This window comes from Salvelinus alpinus, chromosome 6 (genome assembly GCF_045679555.1).
Source record: "Salvelinus alpinus chromosome 6, SLU_Salpinus.1, whole genome shotgun sequence".
Lineage (NCBI taxonomy): Eukaryota > Metazoa > Chordata > Actinopteri > Salmoniformes > Salmonidae > Salvelinus > Salvelinus alpinus.
This window is the reverse complement of record NC_092091.1, coordinates 26,922,919-26,935,039: the sequence shown is the minus strand read 5'-3', so window position 1 is coordinate 26,935,039 and position 12,121 is coordinate 26,922,919. Positions and strand designations below refer to the sequence as shown.

Below are 12,121 nucleotides of genomic sequence, written 5' to 3'. Positions count from 1 at the left end.
AAAACACATTGATTTGATTTTGATGTGAGGAGAAATGACATCTTTGCTAAGTGCTTAAGTGCCCCCATGGCCTGGGTGTTTTAGTGTCTATGTGGGTGATTGTTTCTATGTTTAAATGGGGACCATGGCAGTTTGTTGGGTTGTGTGAAGACACGAAAAACCTTCTCAGACAATATCGGGACACAGACATGTTATGCTATAGCTGTTGTGTGTGTCAGAATCACACTAGAGATGCAGTGTTATCTACAGTGCCTTCAGAAAGTATTCACACCCCTTGACTTATTCCATATTTTGCCTAAATTAAAAATGGGTGAAATATGTTTTTATCACCAATTTACACATAATACCCCATAATGACAGTGAAAACATATTTATTGAAAATGAAATACAGATATCTCATTCACACCCATGACCTAATACATGTAAGAATCATCTTTGGCAGCGATTTAGAGCTATGAGTCTTTCTGGGTAAGTCTCTAAGAGCTTTGCACATCTGGATTGTACAATATTTGCACATTATTACTTTTAATAATCTTTAAGCTCTGTCAAGTTGGTTGTTGATCATTGCTAGACAGCAATTTTCAAGTCTCGCCATAGATTTCCAAGACAATTTAAGTCAAAACTGTGAATAGGCCATTAAGGAACATTTAATTATGTTTTGGTAAGCAAGTGTACAAAACATTAGACACCTGTTCTTTCCATAACATAGACTGACCAGGTGAAAGCTATGATCCCTTATTGATGTCACTTGTTAAATCTACTTCAATCAGTGTAGCTGAAGGGGAGGAGTCGTGTTAAAGGCAATTGAGATATGGGTTGTGTATATGTGCCATTCAGAGGGTGAATGGGCAAGACAAAAGATTTAAGTGCCTTTGATCAGCGTATGATAGTAGGTTCCAGGCGCACCGGTTTGACTGTGTCAAGAACTGCAACACTGCTGGGTTTTTCACGCTCAACCGTTTCCAATGTGTATCAAGACATCCAGCCAACTTGACACAACTGTGGGAAGCATTGGAATGCTTTTGACACCTTGTAGAGTCCATGCCCCGACAAATTGGGGCTCTTCTGAGAGCAAAAGGGGGAGCAACTCAATATTAGGAAGGTGTTTCTAATGTTTTGTACACTCAGTGTATATTTGGCCTTGTGTCTTAGGTTATTGTCCTGCTGACAGGTGAATTTGCCACCCTTGTCTGTTGGAAAGCAGACTGAAACAGGTTTTCCTCTAGAATTTTGTCTGTGCCTAGCTCTATTCCGTTTCTTTTTATCCTAAAAAACTCCCTAGTCCTTGCCGATGACAAGCATACCCATAACATGATGCAGCCACCACCATGCTTAAAAATATGGAGAGTGGTACTCAATAATGTGTTGTATTGGATTTGCCCCAATCATAACGCTTTGTATTCAGGACATAAAGTTCATTTCTTTGCCACATTTTTTGCAGTTTAACTTTAGTGCCTTGTTGCAAACAGGATGTATGTTTTGAAATATTTTCTGTACAGGCTTCCTTCTTTTACTCTGTCAATTAGGTTAGTATAGTGGGGTAACTTCAATGTTGTTGATCCATCCTCAGTTTTCTCCTATCACAGCCATTAAACTCTGTAACTATTTTAAAGTCACCGTTGGCTTTCATGGTGAAATGCCTGAGTGGTTTCCTTCCTCTCTGGCAACGGAGTTAGGAAGGACACCTGTATCTTTAGTGGCTAGGTTTATTGATACACCATCCAAAGTCTAATTAATTAATAACCGCCATGCTCAAAGGGATATTCAGTGTCTTTTTATTTTTACCCATCTACCAATAGGTGGCCTTCTTTGCGAGGCATTGGAAAACCTCCCTGGTCTTTGTGGTTGAATCTGTGTTTGAAATTCACTGCTCGAGGGACCTCACAGATAATTGTATGTCTGGGGTACAGAGATGAGGTCGTCATTCAAAAATGCTAAACACTATTATTGCACATAGAGCGAGTCTGTGCAACTTATTATGTGACTTGTTAAGCACATTTTTACTCCTGAAATTATTTAGGCTTTTTATAACAAAGGGGTTGAATACTTATTGACTCAAGACATTTCAACTTTTTATTATTTTTAAACTTAATTCCACTTTGACATAATGGGGTATTACATGTAGACCAGTGACACAAAGTCTGAGTTTAATCCATTTAAAATTCTAACTGTAACATAACAAAATGTGGAAAAGTCAAGTGCTGTGAATACTTCTGAAGGCACTGTATATGGCTATCCTTTGTAGGTTCCTGATGTCAGTGGTCTCTTTACAGTATAGACTAAATCCAGTTTAATTCAAGGCTCTAAGACAAGGGATTATGTCTTGCACAGAAGCCTCAGGCAGTGGCTTTAAGTACTGTATGATGGCAATATTGACATTCTCCTAGTGTCTTATTGTGAACAACTCTTCTCTCCCAGTAAGTCAACTGTGTTTTACTATTTGGCTTATTAAATGTTTGCTGCATCGTCCTAGTTAGTGGCAATGCCATTCTGTGTGGATTTGATATTTTAATGTGTTGTGATTAGAAATGTCACAGCTTTGTACCCTTAGCTGTGTTTGGCTGAACTGTAGAGTATCGACGTGAGATTGGAGCTATGTTCCTGGTCTGTCCAAAGCCAGGGTCTGTATTATCAGAGCAATACAGGCCAGTGTACTGCACATTCTCATCTCTGTCCTCCACCTCAGTGTCAACTGCCTTGGTTATTAAACTAGTAAACACGCGTACACACACACACAGGAACAACAGCAGCTGATTGAAATTCTACGGCAGGAGCATTATTACAGGTTTGTATCCCTCCCCCTTCCCAGCACGGCCTCCCATAACAAATGGCTCAGTCATCGGAGTCATAACAAATATCTAACGGAATTCGTCATAAGTTTAACGGTGTGCGTGTGGAGGGGAGGGAGGGAGGGAGGGGAGGCCCGTTGCCTGCTGTGTGAGAATGGCAGTGTTCCCGCATAGGCAGGAATAAATCTCGTCTGCACTGCCCAGCTACAGCACACAGGTCACACACCCACGGCTCAGTGCACACATTAATACAGATATTTCAGAAAGCCAGCCCTGCTTCCTCTCTTTTAATAGGGCCATTGACAAACTGTAATGAATCGCCCCAGCGTTTCCAATCTGCACCCGCGCCCAAGCCACTGCTCAGTACTCACTCAGGCCTTTTTTAGTGGCTGGGGGTGGATATGTTTTCTTTACCTTGGCGAAAGGTAATTGCCCTGTTTTGTGGAAGCACATGTTTTTGTGTGTGTGCTTTTTTTAATAGAAGAGGAGGGGTCTACAGAAACTCAGTTTGACAGAAGGGAATCATAGGAGTTTTAATAATACCCTTTTGATAGGGTATTACAATGTTATTTCTAATATGACTTATGCATTAGCAACCCTTCTACAGAACGTCTCTGCTCAGCCACACAGACGTATAGGGTGAAATTACACCACTCATACAGTACATTTGACATTTATACATGCTAGCAGAGGTTATATGGCACATGTTTAAATGAAAGTAAAACGGCCGCACAACCATTTTTAAAAGTCCCAATTGGATAATGCACAGATGTGGATTTATTGTGTGAAGCACCGTGTAAAGAAGTAGCTACGTGACTCATATTCCTGCTGCAGGTAAGAAGAAAAGTCCCTCTTTGCAGTTAGTGTTGTAACTACCTTTCTTATTGGCTTCTCACAATTTGTACACTCAACAATTTATTTAATCCACATAAATTGCGCTGAGCATTAAAGCTGTCCTCGGCTGCTTACTGATGGAGAGCGAGAAAACAAAGTGACTGTTTTCCTCTTCAGGGTCCAGTTAGTACTCAACCCCACTTAATGGGCCTCTCTCCCAAATGCCTGCTGCCTGGCCATTGATTTTCATATTACACTCTTATGTATTTATTTATTTTATATATTTCTTTTTAAACATCATTGATGATCCACTCGACTTGGAGCACACCGATGTTAATTCCCTGCCACTCTCCCCCATGCTAATGGATTCTGCCGAGTCCCTCGGGAGCAAGCAAGAGCGGTGGGAGAGGGGGGGGGGGGGAGAGAGAGAGAGACGAGAAAGCGGAAGAGAGGTGCCGGGGGAGGAAGAGAAGGACAGTATACACGAGGAGGAAAAGAAGGAAGATAGTTTTCCTTTCCCATCCTCCAAAATCACAGAGAACCTGTGGAGAAAAATGTGCTATAATCTCTTGATCCTCTGACACTAAAGTATGGTAAACATATGTGTTTGGCTGCCTTCTTGCAGGGTGCACACTGTGGTTGTGTTCCTTTAAAAATCAACCCCCAGACTATGGTTTTAATCAACCTCAATCTGAATACCAAAACACAGACAGGTCTTGGTTTCAGAAACCCAATCGTTCCCGGCAGACATTGTTGGAAGAATCCATTTCTGAGCGGTTTCAGTTGATTAGGACGTTAAGAGCATCAGACCTCTTGGAGTGGTCTTGGCCATTTGCTCCAGGATTTGAGCTCTCTGGTTCCTCTGCTCCGGGAATTGTATAAAATATTACAGTGTGCTTTAGAGAGCCTGTGAGGCGGTTTATTGGCACACAGGGTGACCTGCTGTGGAGCCCGGAGGCAGGCGAGGGGCAGCCCGGGCACCTCAAGGACACTTTGGGGAAGCGCTAATTTGCACCAGCATGGCAGAGCTCACACGCTGAATGGCAAGGTTAACACTCACTGCACAGATTCAATTAGGGGTGCCACTGTCTTCTGATCCCTTTACCTCTGGATACCCAGCTCCCTCACACACGCACGCAGAGTCACAGATGCACACACACACATACAACCAGATAAACAAAAGCTGCTGTCTCTTTACAAGAAAATCACAGATATTCGGATAATAATTTTTAAGCATTTTTCCAGTTCATGTGCTCCGTAACATATAAAGAGCACTGGCTGTATAGAACCCCACTCCTGTGATGAACTTCAAACAGACGTGAACAGTAGAGAGTGTGTATTTGGTCTGGAGACATCTGTTCAGCCCACCAGTGCACTGTGTGTGTCCTGTGATCTACTTTAATGGAACACAGTAACATAGAGACCACAGGCAGTACCATAGAGTACCCAGCAGCAGGTCTTCAGAGACCTGGAATAACCCGGGATCAGCCTGTTCTCCTCTGTCTTTCTGAGACTCTGATTAATGGCACCTGCTCATCGTAATGGTATCTGCATATGAATGGTGGAGGGTTCTATCCATGCTCCCTTTACAAGTCCCACTGCAAGCCCTGGAGACTGCCGAGCCTTTCTCCCCTCTCTCTCCCTTCTCCCCAGCGCCATTGTCATTATACAAGTCAGCTGCAGCTGCATGCATTGATCATAAATCATAATTGCTTGTCAATTTTTCCCACTTGTTTAATGTGGCTGTCAGGGACAGTGGAGCGAGAGAGATAGAGAGGTGCAGGGGGTAGAGAGAGAGGGGGAGGGAGAGAGATAGAGAGGTGCAGGGGGTAGAGAGAGAGGGGGAGGGAGAGAGATAGAGAGGTGCAGGGGGTAGAGAGAGAGGGGGAGGGAGAGAGATAGAGAGGTGCAGGGGGTAGAGAGAGAGGGGGAGGGAGAGAGATAGAGAGGTGCAGGGGGTAGAGAGAGAGGGGGAGGGAGAGAGATAGAGAGGTGCAGGGGGTAGAGAGAGAGGGGGAGGGAGAGAGATAGAGAGGTGCAGGGGGTAGAGAGAGAGGGGGAGGGAGAGAGATAGAGAGGTGCAGGGGGTAGAGAGAGAGGGGGAGGGAGAGAGAATGGGGGCGTCGGTTAGAGAGTAAGATGTAGCTGGAATAGAGAATGGTGTTAAAGGATCAAAATCCCACAATGGCTTTCAGCACACCTACCATATGCCATGGGCAGTTGCCGGATTGCTGTGGTATGAAAACAAGAAAGCTTTTAATGGCTGGCCATGGAGAGCACAAACCCAAGCCCTGCCTGTTGCCTCATGCTGCAGCAGGTTCTACAGATGGCAATGGATTTGAGAGAGCATTTTTCTCTATGGAATATGTCTGGCTCATGTAGACAAACCTACTTTGCTGTGGTGTACTGGAAAGACCTTGTTCTGTAACCGTTTCGTCCCCTATCTCTTTCTCACTTTTTTCCATGTTTCTTTCTCTCTTTCCATCTTTCTCTCTGTTTTATGGTCCCTTTTACTCTCTTCATGTCTATCAATGTTATTTCTCTCTCTGTCTGCAGCCTCTTTCCTCCCATGCTACTGGGAAGGCAAATTCCACCACTCCCCTCCAAGGGTGTTGGCTTCTACAAACAAATAGAGAAACAGGAATGGACGTATTGATAGACTGTCACAAACATACAGATGTAAGATTTAAATTTGACCTATATTGTCGCAGTAAAATAATCCTACAGCAACAAGATTTTAATGTTTAGTCCATAATGTTGCTTGATCGTTGGTTAGGCTATTAGCATGTCAAAATGAGGCTATATGAAAAGTGGAATACTGTTAATATAACAGTGTGTTAGTGTAGGTTTTCCAATTTATGTAAATCATGAAGCTCATCCGCATTTCCTGCGGCGCAGGGAAATTCTCAGCAACAAAAGATTGATCAAATTAGGATCCTCTATCTGTACACGCACAAAAAAAGTCAGCCGGACAAAAATATATAGTTTGATTCGCTTGTGCAGACCTCTTCAAATAACGTTGCATACCACTCTCAATCTGAAAAAACGGAATGATAGATTTGTGTAAGTAGTCTTTTTGCAGTACTGCCATCACACAAAACCAATCAATTTCCTTGGTGAAACTCTCCAAACCATATTGCCCTCTGTGCCATTAGATCCAGTATGTATGTTCCCCCTACTTCTCATTCCTCTCATCTGTTGTATGGAACCTGCTTGGTTAAGCTGTATGCTGACATCCATCGAGGCATTTTTGCAACGCAAGGAAAACTTTGGCGACATTTAAAAAAAAATAATAATAATAATAAAAGAGCTATGCTGTGATGTGCTTCTGTAATGGGATGGAGAGCTACATAGAAAATTGCTACCTCCAGCTAGGAAGTCTCCTCCTTTTTCCAAAAGCAAATGGGAGACAATCCAATTTCTCCTGATTCCATCAAGCCCCTCTTGGAGCATTAGTAAATGCTGAGAGGAGAGGCGAGAGGACCCCCCCCCCCACCCTGGCTCCCAGACAGACAGGACCAGCCAGCTTCCACACTGCAGCACTTTAAAGAGCCTAGTAAAGGGCAGAGCCCTCACCTCCACTAACATACATGGACCCTTTAGTCAGTCACAGTAGTGCACCAACCTGCAGGGTCCTACTTCTGGATTCTGCTGCCACAATATATGCCTTTAAAGGATATCTGGTGCTTTTGGTTTCATAATTTTACTAAGATGTACAAACATGCTTTTAGTCTTTTATGTTAATATATTTTGAATACAAAACTTATGTTTACATGTTTGGTTTGGCATTAGTTACTTCATGTGTTGCCCACTTATTTTATACACTTTTAATCTGTTAATTGTGTGTGTGTTGTGTTAAGTGCTGTATGAGACAACTTTTGCGTGTCCTCCCTGTCATACCCTGGGAGTGTCCCTGCACACACCGTGCTGTCCCAGCCGTCCGGCACTAACACCAGATTAGTTGGAGGGAGCAGATTAAGACCTAAACCCCTTACAGTTTAATTATTCCTGTATGTATTTGTGTGCATCAAGGTCCCACTCACTGCCTCTGCGCTAAACATCTGCCACTCTGCCTCTATCGCATAGGGCAATAGACCAACTATAGTGTGTGTGTGTGTGTGAGAGCGTCTGCCCACTGACATGCTTTTATTGTCCGGATTTGTACTTTTGTGTGTATTTGATATTTATACTTTGCACATCAAGTGGGATTAAACCTAACACTAACATTGTACTGAATACTCAACATTACCGTAGAGGCAGACCACAGGAAAATACTGTGTCTCTCCCGATCCATTTATGGTTGAGGACATTTGCATCAGTATTCTATCCATCTTGGGGGAATTGAACTCTCTAATGGAATCAGCAGGCCCCTGAAGTGGTGCTGCTCAGGGCAAACAATAGGATCTCACTCTGGGATCGTTGGAGAGAGCCTTTATCAAGCAGCGTAGGTGATCTCCCTCCCCCCCATGCTCTGGGATGATTCGACAGTCTTTGTCTGACACTGGGTTGGTTCCACTAATGGTTGTCTTCACTGGTTAATAAGCTAGGGCCAAAGGCTAAGAAAAAGAGGATTTACTGATGTTCAAATCAAGTCAAGCTTTATTCATGCAGCACATTTCAGACATGGAATGCAACAATGTGCTTCACAGAAGAAGAAAAAAATGTCTATTCGAGGCTGGGGGCATAGTAACTAAAGGTGCCTCTCCATACCTCTTGATCCTAGGCTTAGGGATAGTTAAAAGGCCAGTGCCGGGGGACCTGAGGGACCTACTGGGTACATACAGTTGATTTGGAAAGTTTTCAGACCCCTCGACTTTTTCCACATTTTGTTACGTTACAGCCTTATTCTGAAATGGATGAAATAAATAAAAAAATCACAATATCCCACAATGACAAAACGAAAACAGGTGTTTAGACATTTTTGCTAATTTTGTTAATAATAAAAAACAGACTTTATTTACATAAGGATTCAGACACTTTCCTATGAGACTCGAAATTGAGCTCAGGTGCATCCTGTTTCCATTGATCATCCTTGAGATGTTTCTACAACTTGATTGGAGTCCACCTGTGGTAAATTCAATTGATTGGACATGATTTGGAAAGGCATACACCTGTTTAAATAAGGTCCCACAGTTGACAGTGCATGTCAGAGCAAAAACCAAGCCATGAAGTCGAAGGAATTGTCCTTAGAGCTCCGAGACAGGATTGTGTCGAGGCACAGATCTACCAAAAAAATGTCTCTCTCATTCTTAAATGGAAGAATTTTGGAACCACCAAGACTCTCGCTAGAGCTGGCCGCCTGGCCAAACTGAGCAACCGGGGGAGAAGGGCCTTGGTCAGGGAGGTGACCAAGAACCCGATGGTCACTCTGACAGAACTCCATAGTTCCTCTGTGGAGATGGTTGTCCTTCTGGAAGGTTCTCCCATCTCTGCAGCACTCCAATCAGGCCTTTATGGTAGAGTGGCCAGATGGAAGCCACTCCTTCTGAGTTTGCCAAAGGCACCTAAAGACTCTCAGACCATGAGAAACAAGATTCTCTGGTCTGATGTAACCAGGATTGAACTCTTTGACCTGAATGCGAAGTGTCACTTCTGGAGGAAACCTGGGGCCATCCTTACGGTGAAGCATGGTGGTGGCACCATCATGCTGTGGGGATGTTTTTCAGTGGCAGGGTCTGGGAGACTACTCAGGATCAAGCAAAGTACAGAGAGTTCCTTGATGAAAACCTGCTCCAGAGCGCTCAGGACCTTGGACTGGGGCGAAGGTTCACCTTCCAACAGGACAACGACCCTAAGCACACAGCCAAGACAATGTAGGAGTGGCCTGGACACACCTACTCATTCAAGGGCAAAGGATGGCTACTTTGAAGAATCTCAAATAGAAAATATATTTTAACTTGTTTAACACCTTTTTGGTTACTACATGATTCCATATGTGTTATTTCTCTTCACTATGTTCTCTATTATTCTACAATGTAGAAAGTAGTAAAAATAAATAACCCTGGAATGAGTAGGTGTGTCCAAACTATTGTAAATGTGATATTTCTTTTTCCTGTTTTTGCTTTGTCGTTAGGGGGTATTGTGTGTAGATTGATGAGGGAAAAAACACAATTTAATCAATTTTAGAATAAGGCTGTGATGTAACAAAATGTGGAATAAGTCAAGGGGTCTGAATACTATCTGAATGCAGTGTACACTTAATTATATCTATAAGTAAAATAAAGGCTGTCCCTGCGACTATGCTGGATGCTGATAGTCAGGTTTTGACAGCCATAGACCTTACCTCGCAACATTCTGGAACTCAACACAGTAAACACCGTGGAGATGATGGTTGACTTCAGGAAATGCCCCCCACCATCTCTCCCCCCCGAGATTGATGGCTCAGCCGTCAGCACGGCCAAGTCAATCAAATTCCTGGGAACCATCATATGCAACAACCTCAAGTGGGAGGACAACATCACAGTGGTGACCATGGAGGTTCAACAGTGGATGTGCTATCTGCGCCAGCTGTGGAAACTCAAACTCACTTGGACAATTCTGGTTCGGTTCTACACGTCTTCATTGAGTCCATCCTCACCTCTTCTATCACCGTTTGGGTCTGCGTCTGCCCTCTGCAAGGGCAAACTGCAGCGCATTGTCCGGTCTGTGGAGAAGGTCATCGGCTGTCAAGGACCTGCACGCCTTCAGGACCAGGAAGCGTGCCGGTAAGCGTGCCCTTATATTTAAAAGATTCCGCTCTGGCAGACCGTTCAGGTCAATCATGATGAAAACCGCCCATCACCTGAACAGTTGAAGTGACTTTTCATAAAAGTTTAGTAGTTGGTCCCATATTTCTAGCATGCAATGATTACATCAAGCTTGTGACTCTACAAACTTGTTTGATGCATTTGCTGTTTGTGTTTCAGAATATTTTGTGCCCAATATAATGTATTGTGTCATTTTGGAGTCACTTTTATTGTAAATAAGAATAGGATATGTTTCTGAAGACTTCTCCCTTAATGTCGACACTACCATGATTATGGATAGTCCTGAATGAATAATTATGAGTGGGAAAGTTAGACGCACAATTATCATACCGCCAAGACATGCTAACCTCTCACAATAACGGGAGGTTAGCAGTTTTGGGTGGGTATGATATTTGTGCATCTAACTTTCTCACTCATCATTATCCACAATTAAATTGTATATTCCCACTGTAATCAGACTATACTCCAGAGTTTTATGTTTACTGTATTTATATTGTATATTGACGTCTGTATTCTAACATTTAAGTCATTTAGCAGACGCTCTTATCCAAAGCGACTTACAGTAGTGAGTGCATACATTTTCATACTTTTTTTCTCTGTACTGGTCCCCCGTGGGAATTGATCCCACAACCCTGGCGTTTCAAGCTCCATGCTCTGCCAACTGAGCCACACGGGACCCTGTTTGTACAATGTCTGTTGCTGACAGCACCTATTCTCTAAGTCAAATTCAGGGTATGTACATTTATTGGCGAGTAAAAGTGATTCTGATTCTAAAGAAGCAGCCAGTTAGCTCAGTGACTGGATGTATTCTAGATGTTTCCATCTGAACAGTGGCTAGCTGGTGACAACAATATTGCAGTTAGTCATCATTAGGGGGTGAAAAGGCACGCTGGAGACGAATCCGCCTTGATGATGCGTGTCATACACTGTCAGAGTTAAACTGACCTCTTCACTCCCGGCCTCATGCCGCCTGCACCCACAGCCCACAGGATTTACACCCTCGCTGACCTCTTCACTCCCGGCCTCATGCCGCCTGCACCCACAGCCCACAGGATTTACACCCTCGCTGACCTCTTCACTCCCGGCCTCATGCCGCCTGCACCCACAGCCCACAGGATTTACACCCTCGCTGACCTCTTCACTCCCGGCCTCATGCCGCCTGCACACACAGCCCACAGGATTTACACCCTCGCTGACCTCTTCACTCCCGGCCTCATGCCGCCTGCACACACAGCCCACAGGATTTACACCCTCGCTGACCTCTTCACTCCCGGCCTCATGCCGCCTGCACACACAGCCCACAGGATTTACACCCCCGCTGACCTCTTCACTCCGGGCCTCATGCCGCCTGCACACACAGCCCACAGGATTTACACCCCCGCTGACCTCTGTCCTAAATATTGTTTTTCTTCATATCAGCTCAGTTCTGGTCACAGACCATAGACACCACTTCAATTTGTCCCAAACGGTGGCGGTGCTCAGGGCAGACTGCTCCTTTGTACCAAGACCATTGTGTGATGGTACGGCCTCCATGGGTAATGCGTTTAGCACGTTCTCACCCCAGGACAATGACGAGAGACGCCTAGGCTTTGTTCCCTCCCTCTGAGCCTTTTGAGCACGGAGGTCTGCCTGCTCTGCCTGGCCCATTGGTCACAGTGTGTTAACCTGTGGCAGAGGGCTCAGAGAGGGCTCAGCTAGGGCTCAGGGGTGGATACTGGGCTGATGCCATTGGTTCCCCTGGTTCAGGCTGCT

At 44.3% G+C, this 12,121-nt stretch overlaps 1 protein-coding gene across 1 annotated transcript in view; it reads left to right on the top strand.

Moving 5' to 3' along the window:
* LOC139578468 (acyl-CoA-binding domain-containing protein 6) overlaps nt 1-12,121 on the top strand; it is a 35,401-nt gene that overhangs the window by 20,819 nt on the left and 2,461 nt on the right. The window lies entirely within an intron of this gene.